The sequence below is a fragment of the Podarcis bocagei genome, assembly GCF_964188305.1.
Source record: "Podarcis bocagei genome assembly, chromosome: 10".
NCBI classification, from domain to species: Eukaryota; Metazoa; Chordata; class Lepidosauria; order Squamata; family Lacertidae; genus Podarcis; species Podarcis bocagei.
Genome location: NC_138135.1, coordinates 41,542,121 through 41,561,742, shown reverse-complemented (window position 1 = coordinate 41,561,742; position 19,622 = coordinate 41,542,121). Strand labels below are relative to the sequence as shown.

The window sequence follows — 19,622 nt, the reverse complement described above, 5'->3', positions numbered from 1 at the left end:
AAATGACTAAGGTTGTGGCACTGAGATCGGCAGGTCCAAAAAGGAGAAGAACTACATAACTGACAATCTTTCTTAATTGTTTCCAGAAGGGTAGCTGTAGCTGTCTCTTGCAGCAGAAACAAGGAACGTGTCTTGCGGCACATTAACGACAAACAAGCTTTTTTTATTGTGGCATATGCTTTCATGAACTCAAGCCCATTCCATCAGATGCATTTTTCATGCTGCCCAACATGAAGTGACACTGTAATATAAAAGGGTGTGCCTTGGCAAAGCCTCTGAAGCTAACAATTTATTGATTTGTTTCTTTGGAAGAATATTTATGCACTGCCAACATTAAAAAAACCATGGCAATGTGCAGTAAAATAAATAAACCACCATAATTTAATAAAATCATTAAAAATAGAATAAATTGTCACTGCTGAATTAAACTGAAGTGTTTATTATATATAAAAAAAACTTGGTGAAACAAAAACACTTTCAGCACGCAACAAAAGGTTTTAGTGTTCAGTACATACTGTAATTTTAATAATGGATTTGTGGTGTTGCTTTTGAAAAAGATTTAAGGTGCATTTGTTTCTAAGACCAAATCCCAAGTAGTGCTGGACTTCATCGCCTTCTCCCTAAATCTAAACAGAGAAGAATTGATTCTTCTATTGTTTCTCCAACACTCTGCTTCTAGATTAACATTCCTGTCAGTAATTGCTTTCCAGTATTTGATTCAAACACTGCAGGGTTGACAGTGGCTACAGATCAAGTTGCTACAAGCTCACCTGAGATATCAAAACCTACATCTGAATCAGATCATGAAGCTACACATCCACCTGAACCATCTAAATCAGCTCTGACAAACCCAGTTTCTAATGGGGTGGATGGGAGCATTTCAGCTGTTCTTTAGTAGCTGGGACTGTGTTGGGCAAGGGCGGTACAGCTCAATGGTAGAGCATCTTCTTCACATGCAGAGGGTCCCAGGATCAATCCCTCACATCTCCAAGTAAGGCTGGGAATGTTCTGCAGCTGAAACCATGGAGAGCTACTGCCAGTCAGTGTAGACCAGTGTTGGCCAAACTTGGGAGCTGTTTTTGGACTACAGCTCCCATCATCCCTAGCTAACAGGATCAGTGGTCAGGGATAATGGGAATCGTAGTCCAAAAACAGCTGGAGGGTCAAGTTTGGTCATGCTTGGTGTAGAAAATACTGACCTGGAAGGACCAATGGTCTGACACTTGAAGAAAGATAGGTTACCTACAGAATAGCATCCCCAATGGCTATAAGACAAGTAATCCAATGTGGAACACCTGAGTTGCAGAACTGACCTAGATCTTTTACTACAAGATACTAGATACCAGGCTTTTCAGCAAAGCTAAAGGCAGTACAGTAGTTCTTTGGGGTGAAATACAGCAATGGAGTTAAAGACAGTTGTGCTAGCCAGTTGTCTTACCTCCTGAATCTTCACAGGAGCGCAATTAATGTCAGGTATGGGGGGTTATTTTCACAAATTAAAGAGATACATTCTTACTTTCTACAGAAATTGTATTCCTGATATGTTGTCTGATAGTAATCACATATTATAGTACATTAACAGTAAATGGCTTCTCATTCAACTTTAGTGAAGGGTTTTTTTTGGGGGGGCACCCATGCTTGTATCATTCATTCTATTCTGTGCTTAACACCAGCCCCTGTTTATGCTGGTGGAGCGGACCAAAGTGAAGACTTTGGCAACGCAGTCTGCTCTAATTGCCCCTCCCTCCAGGCCACCACGGATTGGCCAGAATTTGAATCTGGGTTTGGAGGGAACCCAGTAGGCTCCATGGCAGCCGGGGAAGAGGAACAACTGTTGGGAAAAGATGGCGTAACTTTGGGAGGATGAGGGAAGCGCTGCACTGGGTCTCAACCACCACCCACCCTTGAACTGAATAAGTGGTCATTCTTGAGATATGTGATGTGTACACTGCACAAATGTGGTGCTCCTTATGGAAGAGAATGGCCAGCACAACCTAAACACCTCTGTATTCCCCTCCATTTATGAATCTAGATCTTGAAAAATCTAGGAAGATCCAATGGAAATAGCTGATTTGCTCACATTTGTTTTGTTCAGCGTACTTATTTTTATATGTCAAATGCTGGTAATTTGGCATTATGCAAGTGCCATGGCCAAAGTACAAAAAACCATTATTCTGTGCACTTTAAAAGTGTTCTACACAGAATCTTGACATTTGTTTAGACTTTGTGTTTCGTGTGTCTGTGGTTAAAATCCTTTCTTCAATCAGTTTAAACTGTTTCATTGAATTTTTGGGAGAATTGATGGGGAGCGACATGTCCACCATGCTAAGGTTCTTTGAAGAAGAATGGGTTAAAAATGTAAGAGATAAATGCATTTAATTAATTATGAGATATATTAAACCAGAATTACACTGTGTTCTGTTCTAAAGCATAATCCTGTAATGTATTCTTACTATGTGAATTAAATGAAGCATGAATGGATGAAAAACAAATAAATTGTTGCCCGCCACTCATAAGGAGACAGACATAACTATGCACCTTCACATGTTTAGAGACTTCACAAACATACTTCTGGGACCTGGCTGCATGGAGACAACTGCAGGTGAAAAGATCCAGAGGTGGTTAAGACACCTTCCTCTCATTTGCTGCTTCTTCCCTGAAAATGCCTTTCCCAAAGCTACATAAAATGTAGTTATATGTGTCACCTGACACTGGCACATCTTTTAAATAAGATTAACACATTCAAGGCTTTCTTCAAAGACATTTTGTTCCAAAAAGTCCATCCCCCATAACCAGGTCACTGCACGTTGCATCTCCAAACCGCAAAGCACTTAAATCTAGTGTCATGACTGCCTTCACTCAGGAGCTTAGCTAGTACTTTCTCTAGTAATTTATTATCAATTTCTGTTTTCATTGCTCCCCTCCCCCCCAAAAAAAACCCACATACTTTTTTGGGGCAATCCTTAACACACCTAAAGGAGACCAAATATCATGTAACTTTATTATGGGGTGTCTTTTATCTTATTAATTTATAAAATTTATAAACTGCAAGCACTCTCCAAGCATTGTGAAGATAAAATAAGAGACAAAGCATAAAATTCAATTTAAAACATACATAAAATCATCATTGTTAAAAAGAAGAATATGCACACACAAAAAGTATATTTGAGCAAACGTGTTTAGGATTGAACTGCATGGTTTTTTCTCTAATTTTGGACATACCAATATACCTTTGGGTGTCCTAGGAAGCATATGCTACATATCTCCAGTGATTACCATATTGTTACAGAAAGGTCACTCAAATCCATTTCTTAAGGCCACTGCAGATAGCTCTCTTTTGTGCTTGGTTTCATAGTATCTTCTTGACCTTCTTTTAATACCTGTTTTAAGCTTCTAAAATGCAGCACTGAGATGTGTATTTATGCAGTAATGCTCTCATGTGGAAAATTAAAGGAGCTAGATGTGGTATGTACTGTCTGATAAATGTATCATTCTAAAGAATTTTTGTACCCCTTCCTTATCTGTTAGAGCAGATGTGACAGCAACTGTTGGATCAACCTTAGTCTGTTGTTTATTTACCCAAATGGCTATCATTTTCCTTTATTCAATTTCAGCAATGCTATTCTGGTTTTCCCCCTCCCCGCAATGCTTTCTGAAGCCTTCAGTCATGTTGCTCACTTGTGAATTTCTAGATTAAGATGCCATCTATGAAAAGCTGGATGTATTCTCCCTTGGTAGCAGTAATGTTCTTTGAAAAATATGCAGTGTAAATCATAACCAAAATGTGGGCTTTTTAAACACACACATAGACCACTATGTCCTACACAGATAGCACCTTGGGGAGAACTCCAAGGTAGCGTCAAGTGTGCCAAAAATAGTAATAATACTGGATCACGGTGAATTCTCCATATGTTTTATCTCCAACTCCCAATAGAAGTATCTTCTTTTATTTAACTAGTGGTGAAGACTAGGGATGGACAAATCTGTCAATTTCAGATTTTCTCAGTTTCTTATTTTTCCAATCCTAAATTCAGTTCATTGCATTTCCATATCATTTAAGTTCTCGCAAATGTTTGTTAGTATTTTAGCATCTGCTTCTTCTGATGTGAATTTATTTGCAAGCAATTTTTGCCTAACAATATGCATTCTGAGAGCAACTTTCCTTAATATAATGAATTTTTGTCTGCTATCTTCCCCAGTGTAGGACTTCCTTTTGCACACAATTGCACTTTTGTAGATATATTTTGGCTGGAGAACTGCTTTGCAAAATTCAGAGAAGTGTGAATTTGGAAAGATTGCTTTGTTTCAGTTTGCATATTGTTTTCAAAAGTGCAGATTAGGTTTGTGTTGACATACAAACTGAGCCAAATTTCTCCTCCTTCTCTTATGAGAACATAAATGTAGTTTAGACCCTATCCCTCAATTTCTACTAAAAACCATACACATTCTATTGGCCTGCTACTCTTTCTATATATTTTTTTAAATAATATTTTTGAGAACCACAATTATTTACATGTATCAAACAGAAATACCAGTAAAGAAATAAAACTCTGGACCGAAGGAAAGGCCCAGCAGCTAACAACGGCATGACAGCAAAAGTTTCATAGCATTATTTCTTGTTCTGCTGTTTCTATTATTATTAAGCACAGAGAGCCTCTTATATTTTTTTTAATGCAAAAGCCATAGTTCTAGATATGTGATGTGGAGTAGCTAGGTTCTATTACCTCTGTTGTATATTCTGTAGGCAGCATCCTTAACAACATCAGAGAATAAGCTCCCTCTTGGTTTGTTCTGCCCTCTGGCATATACAATTTATTTTAATGAGACCCAGAGCATGGCAGGTTCTCCATCTTAGCACTGCCACTATTTGCTCAGGCACTATTGCCAATGCAATTATTTCTTGTTTGTTGTTGACTTTTATATCTAACTCACAAATCACCCTTGTGAGTTGAGGTCACCATTGTAAGCCCTTCATTTTGTTTGATTACCTTCCATTTCTTTCCCTCCCCCTTTTGGAGTCTCTCTATCATACAAACAGGGACCACATTGACTCAAGAACCAATAGCCATTTCCCCCAACTTGATAGTCCAGTTATGTGCTGCTTCAGTGTATGCAGATTGCAGGATCTTCTTCTACCAAGCTGTTACTTCTGTCCCTTTCTTTTTATGCTTTGACTATTCCATTCTAGCTACAGAATGAGGCCATGCACCTTAAAAAGTGTGACTTGCTTTGTGATTCCAAATCTGATTGCTGCAACAACTTCTACATCTTCCAGCATTTTTCCAACATTACAACTCTGTAAAGGGAGGAAATGCCCATCTCTATAAGCCTTTTTCTAGCTTTAGATACTAATAGACACTCATATCCAGGTGATAATTTTCAAGCTAAGGGGACAAGTCATACCCACCAACTAGGATCGGGAATGGGTGGAAGCAGAAACAGCTAAGATCAGGGTATAGAAGCTGTGTGGAGAAAAGATCCAGGGTGGATTTGAAGAAGGAAGTTACGTTTTAGCAACTTGCTTGACAAACACCTTTGGGAAAATATTCTCCAGGCCTGTCTATACATAATGCATGGTAGTGGGATAATTCATTGGCACCAAATGATATGGCAGTTTAATTTATGTCTGCAAATGTCTGTGCAGTTCAACTATTGGATGGTATGAAAGTTTCACTGATTTCTGCAATGGGTCTGTAAGATGCAAGCTGTATTATGTAAGTAATTATTCACAAAGGCAATATATGAAAATTTGTAATTATTTAATATGCATTACCATATGAATTTTATACATGGTTTTTGATTTTGTGTCTGTTCTTCCATCTTGCTGTGGTGCTTCTCCCCTGCCCCCACCACGTTGTCCATTTTAGGTTTGCTATAGGTCATCCTAGTCAACAGCAGATCTAAAACAGATCATTTCGATTTCAGTCTGCTGAGTTCCACCAAAGTCAAGCTCAAACACCATGAGTCAATTGCTTAACCCAGTTTTGGGTATGGGGTGTGAAGTGCGGCAAGGGGCTACTTGATGGTTATTCTGCAAGTGCTGGAATAGTTCTGAGAAAGTGCTTCATGCATTCAAAAGTATCCTTTGCTGAAGGAAGGCTTTTTTTAAAAAAGAGTAAATACTTTGAGTACTGGCTTTTTGGAGTTTCCAATTCATTGCATATCTAGTGACCATTTGGGCTGGAAAGACTGTAATCTGCTACTTGCAAAACACTTCCATACAGAAGCCTTATAGTGTTCCCTATTTTGTATTTTTAATAAATAATAATAAAAAAATTAATAAATAAAAAAATTCCAGTAGCAGCTTAGAGACCAAAGAAGTTTGTTCTGGGTATAAGCTTTTGTGTGAATGCACACTTCTTCAGATACTTCAGATACTTCAGGTATCTGAAGAAGTGTGCATGCACACGAAAGCTTATACCCAGAACAAACTTAGTTGATCTCTAAGGTGCTAATGGACAATGTTTTAATGTTTTAATTTATTTCGACTGCATTAGACCAACATGGCTACCTACCTGAATCGTGTATTTTTAAACAAATGATTATAATAAAAGTAATTGTGACTGGTATGGGCAAGCTATTTTGCCTGTTTCATTTTCCCATTAGTCTCCCAAATAGCAGCTGATATTCAACGCTAAGTATAAGTATAAGTATAAGTATATTGTGACCTTTTTCTTAAATAAAACAAAACTCCATTGGTTCTGGAGTATGATTCTGTTGGGTATCGCTTATTAAATTTAACACTGGTTTAAATTTTATAAAGGAAATATATCAGTTTATGAAGATATTCATGTAATACCGCACAGACTTACTACAGACAACTGAATCGAAGACACGAAAGCAGCAGTGCATCCTTAAAAACGAATCACTTTTATCATCATATATTTCCTTTATGTCTTTCACCTCAGTAATTTGTTATGAAGGCAAAACACTACTGTAGCATCAGAATAAAATGGAAATATTTCCAAAAGTTTTTAACAAAAATCCCAAGAGTCAGTATACAATGAAAATTATTCAATGCCTGAAAGTAAGGAATCCACACTTTTGATATTCATAGCCATGATTCATTTGAGAATCTTGGTTACTTAATAGTAAATAAATTAAGAGGATAATTACGAAGTGAGTTCTGATTACAATATTCAAATCCGTTCTTGGTATAAGCAGCTGGTATCTGATAATGGAATTATTTGCCTACATATTCATATTTAATTATAAGGAATGGTAAGAAAAGTCACTGTGATAGAAAAACAGATACATACTACCATGAAAATTTTCTTTCCCTTGAGAAGGAAGGGTTTCAAAGTTTGGAGATTCTACAGAATGAACCTTGACTTGACCCCAGCTATGTGTTTGACCATCACTGACATATGGCATCTCCCCAAGCATTATTCTCTGTATTTTACAAATAAAATCATACTGTGACAGAAGTGGCACATCTGTGATCTGAAAACCATCACAGATTTCACTTGAGGTTTCATGGAGTCAAGACCAAAAACAAAATAAAAACATCTTTATATCCTGAATCCAAATAACATCAGTAGAAGGAGGACACAAATCAAACACTCAGTGGGACATGTGTTACACCTTTCACACAACTGCACCACCTCAGGATGCATGTCATGTTTGACAGTATCCGCAGCTTAACATCTCCTGGGGAATCTTATCCCTAATACGTTCCTTCTGAGTCAGTATTGTCCACTCTGATGGGTAACAAACAACTCTCCAGGGTCTTAGACAAGGTTTGACATATCATCTGCTCCTTTGAACTGAGAGTACAAGGGATTGGACCTGACTTTCGCGTGCCAAACCAGAGATACTTTACACTATGACAGCATTTTCAAAGAAAAGTAATCACCTGCTTGTATTTTGAGAAAGTTCAAACCTTTCAGAGTTAGTTGAGTACGGCCATGCTAGTGTAGGAGGTGAGTTGAGGACAACCTGTCAGATTAGATTTTCTGAAATACTCCAAATGTCAAACCTTCAAGGAGTGCCTTATAAATCAATAAGAAGTTCAATTTTTTAAAATGTTGTTAAATATTTTGAAAAAGAATACATGCCTCTTACAAAAGATACAAAAGGAAAAGTTGAGTGATGTTTCCTAAAGACAGGAACCTCTAAGATGGGTTAGTCAACCTCATTTTGTCACAATTCCTACAATCTCAGTGGAAGGGGACATGTTTTGGAGAAGGAGTGGATAAGCTGTGGATCACTAGATGCCAATGTACTACAGCTTCCATCATCCTTGACCATTGGCCAAGCAAGTTAACTGGTGCTGATGGGAGCTTGAGTACAACAACACCTGTAGGGCCACAGGCTAGCACCCCAGCTCCCAATTTAGAAGTCATAGCACCCGAGGGGAAATCAGTTCCCTTTATCTCTACTTCACATCTCTTTTCCATCTAAAGTCTCTAGTTGTAAAAGAAGTTTCAAAAGTATGACATGCCAAAGCCCAGCACATAATCTTCCTTATCATAATTACTTCTGAAATGTTAAATATTCACCAAAGGATGGTGATTTAAGATGTCCACTTAATGCTTCTGGCTCTTCCATCTTCTCTGTTATTATTCTTACGCCTGACAAACGTGATTTGCCATGTCTTTTCCATGAACTGACAATATCAGTTCTATAAACAAATTAGAAAGCACAGCTAACATGTGTCAACTTGTAGCTAGTCGATTCATCCCACCAGCGATGTCAGAAACTCCAGATATGACCTATTTAGTCATATATTTTAAGAGGCATGCCAGCAATGTGTTGGAAGAAAAGGAGCTTTAGTATGATCTGTAAGCATGAAATATCATGCTGAAAAACAGAAAAAGGACATCTGTGCATCATTTCAACTATCAGGTTTCCCTCCCGGGTTCCTTTCCTACATCTCCTTAGAATATATGTGTCTCACTGCTGACACACACACGCTGAAGCCAGCAATGTTACATCAAGAATAATTTCATGATACACCAATCTCAGCCTGAATGCAATTGCTGTCATTTCCAGCAAGCAGAACCTTGAAACAGTTTGAATGCTGACTTCTCTGCAACACAGTAAAATGATCCCTATTTCTTTCCTTTTTTTAAAAAAAGGGGGGTCTACCCAAAGCACCACATGCTTAAAAGTCTTCTTCAGTCACACAGAACTTTGTTATTACTATTATTTTACTACTCCTGTAGATTTTTAATGCATTCATGTCCTTGGCTGCATAATAAACTTTTATCGGGATGCTTCTGAAATTAGGAAGGCAAACGCCAGTCACGTTTATCATATTTGACGAAATGTCTTGATATTAAATGACTTGTAATACCTCAGAGCATACTGAACCACTGAAAATAATTCATGTACTTGCGAAACTTTTCCGAGCTTCTCGGAAGCATTCTACCATTTTGTTCAACCCACCAGTATCAACAGTCATAGATGGGTATCTGCTTCCCCCAAAACAGTTTTGTCAGTCTCAGTGCTATGATTCATTGTAGAAAAATTATCAGGGCAGCCAATGTGAACTTATACTAATACAGCTTGCAGGTGTGTGTGTGTGTGTGTGTGTGTGTGTGTGTGTGTGTGTGTGTGTGTGTTTGCTGACAGAGCATTTTATGGTACGGTAGGAGATACAGACCAATAGTAAGCAGTTCAGAGTATTTTACCTGCAACCATGCTGCAATAAAGTGCCATCATCATTCAATCAATAGAGGTTACTTACTTAACATTTGCTTGTACATATTTGGATTGCCAGCCTATTAGATCATTTTCTGATAAACAGCATAGTTAATGAATGGAGAGAGTAACTACCTACCTTCAGGAAGAACCTGCCCAATAACAATAATCCATCAAGAAAACTGACAATATCCTCTGATCTATTGCCTGCAAAGCAGGGACTTGATGGAGAGTTTCATTCCTTCTGCTCAGTACTCCAGGAGAAAATCAGTGCAATTTGAATATTTCTCAGGCTGTGACACCTCTCCAAGATTCCTGGTTGCGTTCTGTTTCCCAGAGGACGGCAGCCTGGTGTTCCAGTGTGCATACAGCAGTGGAGATAAATAGAAAAAGGCTTGAGATAAATTAGGGATGGCTAAGTTAAAATTGTCTCTGCTCCTGACTCTCTCATCTGCAGTCTGAAAGTCTGTTTTGCTGTGAAAAAGCTAGATGGCAGGCTGCCTCAGCGAGTTCTTCTTAAGCTACAGAGAGCATTTCAATGAAGAAAATTTTTCCCCATTATCTAAGCTAATGTGACTGAAGCTAAGTCTAGTTTTTAAAAAGTGTCTGCTGGCATGAAATTCATTTTACTGTTGCTTTCTTTCAAGCTACAGGTCAGAAAACATGTTATTGGGCTATATATTTCTATCTAAATAGAGCACTTCAACTTTTCAAGGTAGAGAAATAGTATCTAGGATCTTTTTACAGCTTTGTTCAATAGCTTAAAAGGTAGTCAATTCCCACTTTTGCACCTGAGTGTGTCTTTCATGCTCTTCAGTCTTTTAACCTAAGCTTTATTTCCCGCCACACAAGCACACTTTACTATGTCTCTACAATGATAATAATCCAGAAATTAGGGTAATGACTCATTAGAGAACACTTATTTTGGGGGAGGGGGAGGGGCAGAGGCTTTTTATGCTTTCGAATCAAAAACGAAGGAATCCCAACCACATGTACAAAGAAATAAGCATTATTGAGAATCTCCCATTATTTTTTACATGAAGCATGAGGGGAAGGTTGGGTGGCAGTCCTGAGAGCTAACCAGAAACCCAGGCAGCTGGTTGGGAATTTCCAGTCCTGGGGCATGGATGTCCAGATCTATTAGCTCCTCAGGGTCACTGGTGATGCGGAGATTCTCAGGTCCAGTGTCCAGTCCAGGCTGAATCCTGACACACAGATACATATTCCCATTACAGACAGTTGGCTTCCATGAGGTGGAAGCTGTAAATAATGACTGAGGGGGCATAGCTATTGTGTTCAGCCCCAATTCCTCCTCATGTGCTAATTCACTTTAAATAAAGCTTGAATAGGACTTTAGTGATGAAATATATGTGCATGCTTAATGTTTAATAAGTCACTTTCCTGTCCTATCTTAGGCTGCACAAACACCATATATTTAAAGTATCCCCCTAATAATCCTGCAAACTGTAGTTTACCCTTCACAGGGCTATAATTTCTAGCACCCATGCCAATCTACCTGTTCCCAGGATTCTTTGGGAAGGTGCTTTATATGTGCTTTAAATGCAGTGCTTTTTTTCCTTTAAAAAAGTTATGAGTACTCTCATTTTCACTTAAGAACATCACCATTTCAAAATTCAAAACAGGAAAAATAAATACGAAAAATGGACAAAGGGCCACCATCGGGGATAGCAATGGAACTGATGATTCACTGTGCTAGAGAATAAACTAAAAATTTTAATTTTTTTAGTTTCTTCTCCCATTACGTTCACAAAATGTGTCCCACCCTAGAAAAAACAAACAAACACTGTTTAAATGTATGGTTATATGTAGCCTCACATCTCTGGGTATCCCCCACTCTCAGTCTCTCATTGTCTGACTGTCTCAGTCATCCATGTTTTAGCTGCGTAGTAGCTGGAATAAAAGCCATTGTGCTGTTGAAAGCGTGGTGTTTCAGCCTTGCATTATTCAGGCCTAGTCGCTTGAGGGCCTGCAAGTCATTAGGGCTAAACAAAATGAAGTTCAGTTATGCTCTCTCAACAATACATAATAAAATATATATGGAATGGCTGAATTAATCTTCACTATGGAAGCAAAGCCTCTCCTTGTGGGGGTTTTCTCTATCTCTTTACTTATTCACAGCATTTCTATATCACCCATTAGCAAACAAAAAACAAAAAACAAAAGTTCTCTGAGCAGCTCACAAATAGTTTTCATGGAACCAACATAACTGATAAGACTAATGACTTCAGTCAAGTCAAGTGGAAGCACATTGAACTCTACACATTTCAAATATAAAAATAAATCTGAATGGTCCTTACATTTCAAAGATCAGCACTGGAAGGTAGATAGGCATCTTCAGTTCTTTGCATCGTGATGCTGAAACATTAAGTAAAGATAAAGGTCAGCAGGGGAAAGTTTCGCTCAATTAACATTTCTATTTCCTTCTTATGCCTGAAGGGCTCTCCAACTTCCAACCATCAACAAAGATACAGGGGGCCATGCATGAAGTACTGTTGTTATGTAACATCTATTCATTTCCCCATAGACCAAACATGCAAGGAAGATTAACAGTATAGTCCTTATAGAGGTTTACCTGGAAACACCATAAACATTTAAGTCCTTCTGAATTCAGTGGGGCTAATGTCCCAAGTACCTGTGTTCGAGACTGCAGCCATAATCTTGGCTGTATGCTTTCTCCCTTCCATTTAAGTTTAGTCCTAATAATAGCACCCATTTTTGCTTTTCTTAAAAAAAAACAGCTCAATGTAAATGAAACGTTTAGCTGACCAATATAATCCTGGCTCCCATTTAATTGTATTTTGCTGCATCTTATTTTTTGATGTTTTGTCGTGATTTTGATTTGCTGAATGATGTGTAAAGATCAGAATAGCAAGGTAAAAACATTAATAATAACAAAAATAATTTCATCTATTACAATGGCATATCTAGACAAATAGAGAGGGAGAACATTTTAAATATAACTGTGCAAGAATCAGTGATGTAGATAGAGAATCATTCAGTGGCTCTTTATTTTTTTATTGTACAGTGGTACCTTGGGTTACAGACGCTTCAGGTTACATACGCTTCAGGTTACAGACTCCGCTAACCCAGAAATATTATCTTGGGTTAAGAACTTTGCTTCAGGATGAGAACAGAAATTGTGCAGTGGTGGCGTGGCAGCAGCAGGAGGCCCCATTAGCTAAAGTGGTGCTTCAGGTTAAGAACAGTTTCAGGTTAAGAACAGAGCTCCAGAACGAATTAAATTCTTAACCTGAGGTACCACTGTATTCTGCTTTTCTTTGTAAAAATTCAAATTACAAAATAGTTTCAATTAAAACCTGGATCTACACTACACCTTAAACCTGGCTCTATACTTCAAAGAGGCCACCTTGTGATTGCTTCTGTATTGTAATCCACCCTGAATTCATGTATAGCAAAGGATCCTAACAAAATGGATGATAGCGAAACCATCAATGAAATTCCAGTTTCATAAATCTCCCCCCTTCAGTTTTCATAGAAATGCATTTTGTCACTAAATTCCATTGAATCTTCAAAATAAAAAAAATTCCTTCCAGTAGCACCTTAAAGACCAACTAAGTTAGGCAAGGAAAAGGCAAGGGGTGAGAAGGTGAGAAATGGTTTAGCCATGTATAGTGAGATAAGAATCCAATGTCTTTGTTCAGCTCAGGTCTTTCCATGGTTTTAAGTTTGGTAATGAGTTGTAATTCAGCAGCTTCTCTTTCCAGTCTATTTCTGAAATTCCTTTGTAGTAAAACAGCTACTTTGAGATCTTATATAGAATGTCCTGGGAGATTGAAGTGTTCTCCTATTGGTTTCTCTGTTTTGTGATTCTTGATGTCAGATTTATGTCCGTTTATTCTTTGGCGTAAGGTTTGGCCTGTTTGTCCAATATAGAGAGCTGAAGGACACTGTTGGCATTTGATGGCATACACAATGTTAGACGATGAGCAATTAAATAGTCCCGAGATGGTATGTGTGATGTTGTTGGGGCCAGTAATGGTGTTGTCCGGGTGTATGTGGCAGCAAAGTTGGCATTTGGGTTTATTGCAGGCTCTGGTGCCAGTGTCTGTGTTAAGTCTGGTTGTAGTATTATTGTGGGTTAGGAGTTGTTTAAGATTGGGTGGCTGTCTGTAGGCAATGAAAGGTCTTCCTCCCAGAGCTTGCCTTTTCCTGTAAGACCTATTACAGTCGTTAAGAGTCGTCAACAGGCTCTCTCAGCTATCTCCCATTCCCACCACCCTTCTGAGTAACACCCCTCCCCACCTTCTCACTATATAGAAGGATCTGGCAACTTCTGTTTCAGTGTATCTGAAGAAGTGTGCATGCACACGAAAGCTCATACCAAGAACTAACTTAGTTGGTCTTTAAGGTGCTACTGGAAGGAATTTTTTTATTTTGACTATGGCAGACCAACACGGCTACCTATCTACTATTGAATCTTCAGTGCACTCTTTTAAGGACAACTACTCATTCCAATAATAATAAGAATAATAATAATCATCATCATCATCATCATCATCATCATCATCATCAGTTCTAGGTGAAAAAGCTTCAATGTACAGCTAAGAATCCCCCCTCCTGGAAAAAAATGACCTGCATTTACATTTATTGCGCCCCCTTTCAGCTATTTTCATTGAAGGAAAAGATCACACAGAGACACAATGCACACGAGTCGTACGTGCATGCCAAATGCACAGAGAGATGTGAATTTGGGTGACAGTACAGGAAGCAGAATTGGCTTTGTACTCCTCAATGCTCCTCCTACAAAATGACAATATTTGATTCCCTCCCACTTGCAGTTTTCATGCCCAACACTGTCATTACAGCTAAATAAATACACTGCAGCATTTAACAGCAATCTGGCCCAACAGTAAATTGCTACCTAGTACATTACTAATATTTTCATAAAATAAGATAAAAAGCACAGAATAGTGTTGCCTTAGAACTTTGTGCTGAACAATTGTGATAACGTGGGTGGGAAACTGTATTTTGCGACAATGCCTGCCAGTCCCACCCCCTGACCAGCACTCATGGAAGCTACACTAGAAGGTGGGGTGGCAGGAAAAAAAAGCCCCTCTGCTATGTCATGTGATGGCAGCAAGGCTTACACGGGATCCAAAAGAACCTGTGCTGACCCACCCACCCCTCTCTCCTGAAATGCCCTGTTTCATGGGTTTCTGCCCATTTGTTACTGGCAAGGATGCCACTGGAGGTAGCTTCCACCTTTCTGCCACTTGGAGAGGTGCAATGGGACATTCCTCACCAGTAGGATGTCCTCACTGTCTGATGGTAGAGCTTGCTCCCCTACCAGTGGAGGTCAAAGACCTCTTGCTTCATCCAAGAAGCTGATCAGGGATTTGGGTTGCTCCATCAGAGAATTTAGCTATGATCTGCTGGAGATGGCCAATATACACAGATTCAACCATGTAAAATGGGAAAGTGTTTGAATGGAAGACTGGCATGGTGCTAATTGAGAGCAGCAAAAGAGAACATCTATAAAGTGACATGAATTCTACTCATATTGATCCAAAGTAGCACTCCAACATATAATTAGCAGAGTAAAAAACTGAAACATGTTGCAGGATTCCCAAAAATAGACTGGGGCAATTGTATTTCATCCAGCAGAGTTTAGTACAGTGGTACCTCGGGTTAAGTACTTAATTCGTTCCAGAGGTCCGTTCTTAAACTGAAACTGTTCTTAACCTGAAGTACCACTTTGGCTAGTGGGGCCTCCTGCTGCCGCCGCACCGCTGGAGCACGATTTCTGTTCTCATCCTGAAGCAAAGTTCTTAACCCGAGGTAATATTTCTGGGTTAGCAGAGTCTGTAACCTGAAGCATATGTAACCTGAAGTGTATGTAACCCAAGGTACCAAGGTGCTACTGAAGGTAAATGAGCATAATGGTCATAAATCCAACATATTCAGGATTGCCACTGTCCATAAGAAATCCAGTTGCAACAGACTTAACTTAAAAAGGTAAAGATAAAGAACCCCTGACCGTTAAGTCCAGTTGCGGATGACTTGGGGGTTGCGGCGCTCATCTTGCTTTACAGGCCGAGGGAGCCGGCGTTTGTCCACAGTTTTTACGGGTCACGTGGCCAGCATAACTAAGCCGCTTCTGGCACACCGAAACAAGAGCAGCGCATGGAAACGCCTTTTACCTTCCCGCTGGAGCGGTACCTATTTATCTACTTGCACTTTGGGGGGGGCATTGCGTGCTTTCGAACTGCTAGGTTGGCAGGAATGAGCATATTGTAACTTAAGGGTTTATTCTTATTGTAAATTTAACTCTAATCATACTATGTACAGAACCCCACAACAGAAGGAAATGAAAGAAAGGTGAAACCCAGGCTCCTTCTGGCCTGTTATTGTACTCAGCATGACCCTGAGTGAAAGCGATAACAGTACCAGTTCAAACCAGCTGTTCAGCTTCTCTGAAGGAATAACCCAAACATCAGGAACCTTCTGCCTGTTTCTAGGCGGAATAGAAGCTTGCATGTCAGCTAGAAACTTCCAGCTTGCACTGGCTTGTATCACACAGAAGCTTCCAGAACCCTGTTGAATCAATTAGAATAGCAAAGATCTTTACACATCAGAGTGTAACCTTGGGATGATGCTTAAAGGCCAATAGGGAACAAATTTGGTGGTCTGTGGTTTGGTTGTTGTTGTGGGGCTTTTGGGGGGGGGTCAACAACATTGGTGCCTAAATAGGGACAGAGTTAGGTTATCCTTAAATAAATATATCATTAAATAAGGCTTTTAAAAAAAATGTGTTAAAAGATCAGATGGAAGTGCGGGGTGGGGAGAAATCACCATGGATCCAAATTTACTTAGCAAACAACAAGCTTGTTTTAGCACTCCCTGACTGTTATGGCTGCTGTGAATTAAATTCACACAGGATTTTCATTCTTCCAGTTGGAAATAAAATTGCTTCTTTCAAATTGAGTGTATGTCTATAAAACAAAAGAAACCCCACTATATATTGTATATACATTCAAGTGTAAGTGAAATAAAGACCATAGCAGGCAATTGGCATATTTTTTAAAAAATCAACCTTTTTAAAAAAGCCACCAGAAATGTCAAAGTAATGTGGCACTAGCTGGGTTTGAAACCACGAGAAACAAAGTCAACAGAGACTTTATAGAAGCAGTTTTCACTTCCTGAAGAGAAGCCTCATCATCTGATTTAATGATGCTGTCACAATAGCAAATAAAAAGGGTCACCAGTTACATTAGCACCATTAAATACCATAGACAGTTTATTTTTCCTTGTGGAAGAAGGGTCTCATAACAGCACAACAGGTGTTTTTTTAAGGTGTTGTTTTTCTTTTTGTTAGTAACTCTCAATAAACAGCAGCTCATTGGCTCAACTGTCATCTCCTTCATTCTACACCTATTTTAGATACGACAGCAATATGTAGAATTTTGGGCTATGGTCTTGGGGACCGAGGTCCATGCTCACCAGCCCTGAAGCTCGTGGAGAGCTCTTGAACTAGTCAGTCTCTCAATCTAACCTACCCACTGTGTTGTTGTGAAGATTAAAGGGAGAACCAGGTATACTACCTTGAGCTCCATGGAGGAAACGTGGGATATAAATCAATAATAGTAACAACCACCACACAACAACAACAACAACAACAATTTGAATGGCTTCAATACCAGGAAAACCATTTGGTTTTCTCATGGCAAGGCCAACCATCACAATAGTGATGGATATGCAGAAATCCCCAGGTATCAAACCTGAACAGTTTTGGCCTTCTGGAACTGAACAATAACATTGCATATGCTTCAATTGAGGGTCGGATTGCTGTGCTGGCCCTATCATTAGATGGCTGCCCAGGCAGCTGATTTAGGGTGTCAAGAAGGGCCAGCAAATTACTGAGTTATTTAATGTATTACAATTGTAGTTTTTTGAGCAAGGAGGTAGAGAGATGCTTGTGGGGTTCTTACCTTTGGGTAACAATGTAATATGGCTTTTCTTGGGCACAATGCCTCTGGACAGAGATGGGGTGGCGTTTGCTTCTCTGCCTCAGCCAGAAAACGGCTTTAGCCAACCCTATCTCTGAAGCAGAAGAAGGAAATGCAGAAGCAGCAGCCCCCAATATGCCATTGCAGTCACCCATCAGGGTAACTATATAGAAAACGGGGAGGGGGGATAAGGGGTTTGCATGTGGGCACTGTGCATCTTGACTTGGTGAGAGGACATCAGGAAGCAAAATGTCTAGACCTTGCCATAATCTTAGGGACAAAGGCACATGAACAAATGGTTTGTGTGAGCTGGATAGGGTACCTGTTGTGTGTCACCCCTCCCATTCCCAGGAAGGTTTAAACAAAGGAATGGGAACCTGATGGACTCCTGGTGCTGTCCCAACCATTGAGCAAGCTGGCTAAGGCTATCCAAGTCTAACAACATGTGGAAGGACACAGGTTCACCGTCCCTAGTGCAGAAGGTTATGAGTATCAGGAATGTGCATTAGCCGTCTCACCTATGATGTCATTTACGTGGCTCCGGCTGCATACAAATGACATCATAGGTGAGGCCCAGTCCCACACCCTGTGAAGGGCAAGCTCGCCGTGTCTGAATTGAGCCATAGTTCCAAAGCCATGCAGTGTTCTGGGTGTGCTCCTGAGGTGCAGAACCATCTTATTTTTTTTATTTCACTTGATAGCTTTTGTTATTCTAAAATATATCAACCTACATTGTGAAGGAAATTGTCCTCTGCAAATTTCTAATGCATTTTATAGTTAGGGTAATTCTCCCCACCCCCAAATACTGCATTGCTAGGTAGCAATGACATGCTTTGTGTGTGAGGACCATATATCAATTTCGTCCCTCGAGTGTAGTTATATCTGATTTATCAGCGCCTTCAAAGTTGCTAATTCCTCTGCAAGCAGCATCACCCTCCTCACTCAAAATCTATTTATTTTATAATATGTTTGCAGACAACACCCTGAGAACAGTCTGCTAGTAAAACCCACACACGCACACACAAACACAAAGCGGGAAGATTTAATGTGCCCTCAAGGATTCCTGTTGTCTGATGGACAGTAGCAATTAATAGTTAGGGCTAAATAATCTAATGGTGCCAAGGAAATAAGTGCCTAGTGAAATCATATTTATTTATCTTTCCTGCTAACATCAAAACCATTAAGATGAAAGGTTCAAAATACAAGTGCCCTTTACTGATATGAGCTTAGGAGAATCAACACTTGAATGTTGGAATCTAATTATTAGGCATTTTTAGCCACACAAAAACCAGACATCGCCACAGCATGCTATGTTAGATGCAATACAGTAGGCAAGAGAAATGGCACTTAAGGGTTTGCAGATTTAATTTCATTTTATGCACACAAATTTGGGAAACAATAAGGTTTGTGAAATATTCCGTGCGGCTAAATGAAATTCTGGTATAACATTATCCATTCTGAATGCTTACCCAAACCCTTCTGCCGGGGGAGGGGGGAATTGCCTCAGGGCCGCACAAGGCTAGCGGGCCCAAACTATTGATTCAGCCATGTTCGGCAGATGAAAATGCTATTTTGACTGCATGTGTGAGAGTCAAAGCTTCTTACTTTTAAGTCACTAGTGTGTAGCCTACTGTACATGGATAAGAGTCACACCCATTGCTCTGCCCACTATTCCCTTCGGCTCCACTACTAGCAGATGCCCCATGAAATGTTTCCCGTGGTGATCTGTGGCCCTTGAGCTGAAATAGGTTCCCCACTCCTGGTTTAAAACTTTAAAAATAACCAAGGCAGCTTTTCTTGTCTCTGGATCCATTTGCTGCATTAATATAAGATGGGCTATACCTGTCTTGCCAGTTGTACATTTGAAAAGGATCTATGGGTCATAACAAGGTTGACATGAGTCAACAGTGTGATGCAGCAGCAAAAAAGCTAATGCTATTCAAAGCTGCATCAATAGAAGCATAGTGTCCAGATCAAGGGAAGTGATAG

At 39.5% G+C, this 19,622-nt stretch overlaps 1 protein-coding gene across 1 annotated transcript in view; it reads right to left on the bottom strand.

The window, feature by feature from the left end:
* MGAT4C (MGAT4 family member C) overlaps positions 1-10,143 on the bottom strand; it is a 323,744-nt gene extending 313,601 nt beyond the window's left edge. Inside the window, exon 1 of the mRNA XM_081211244.1 lies at positions 9,785-10,143. The gene's annotated coding sequence lies outside the window, so the exon portion shown is untranslated. The remainder of the gene's footprint in view (positions 1-9,784) is intronic.
* Between the last annotated feature and the right edge of the window lie 9,479 nt (positions 10,144-19,622).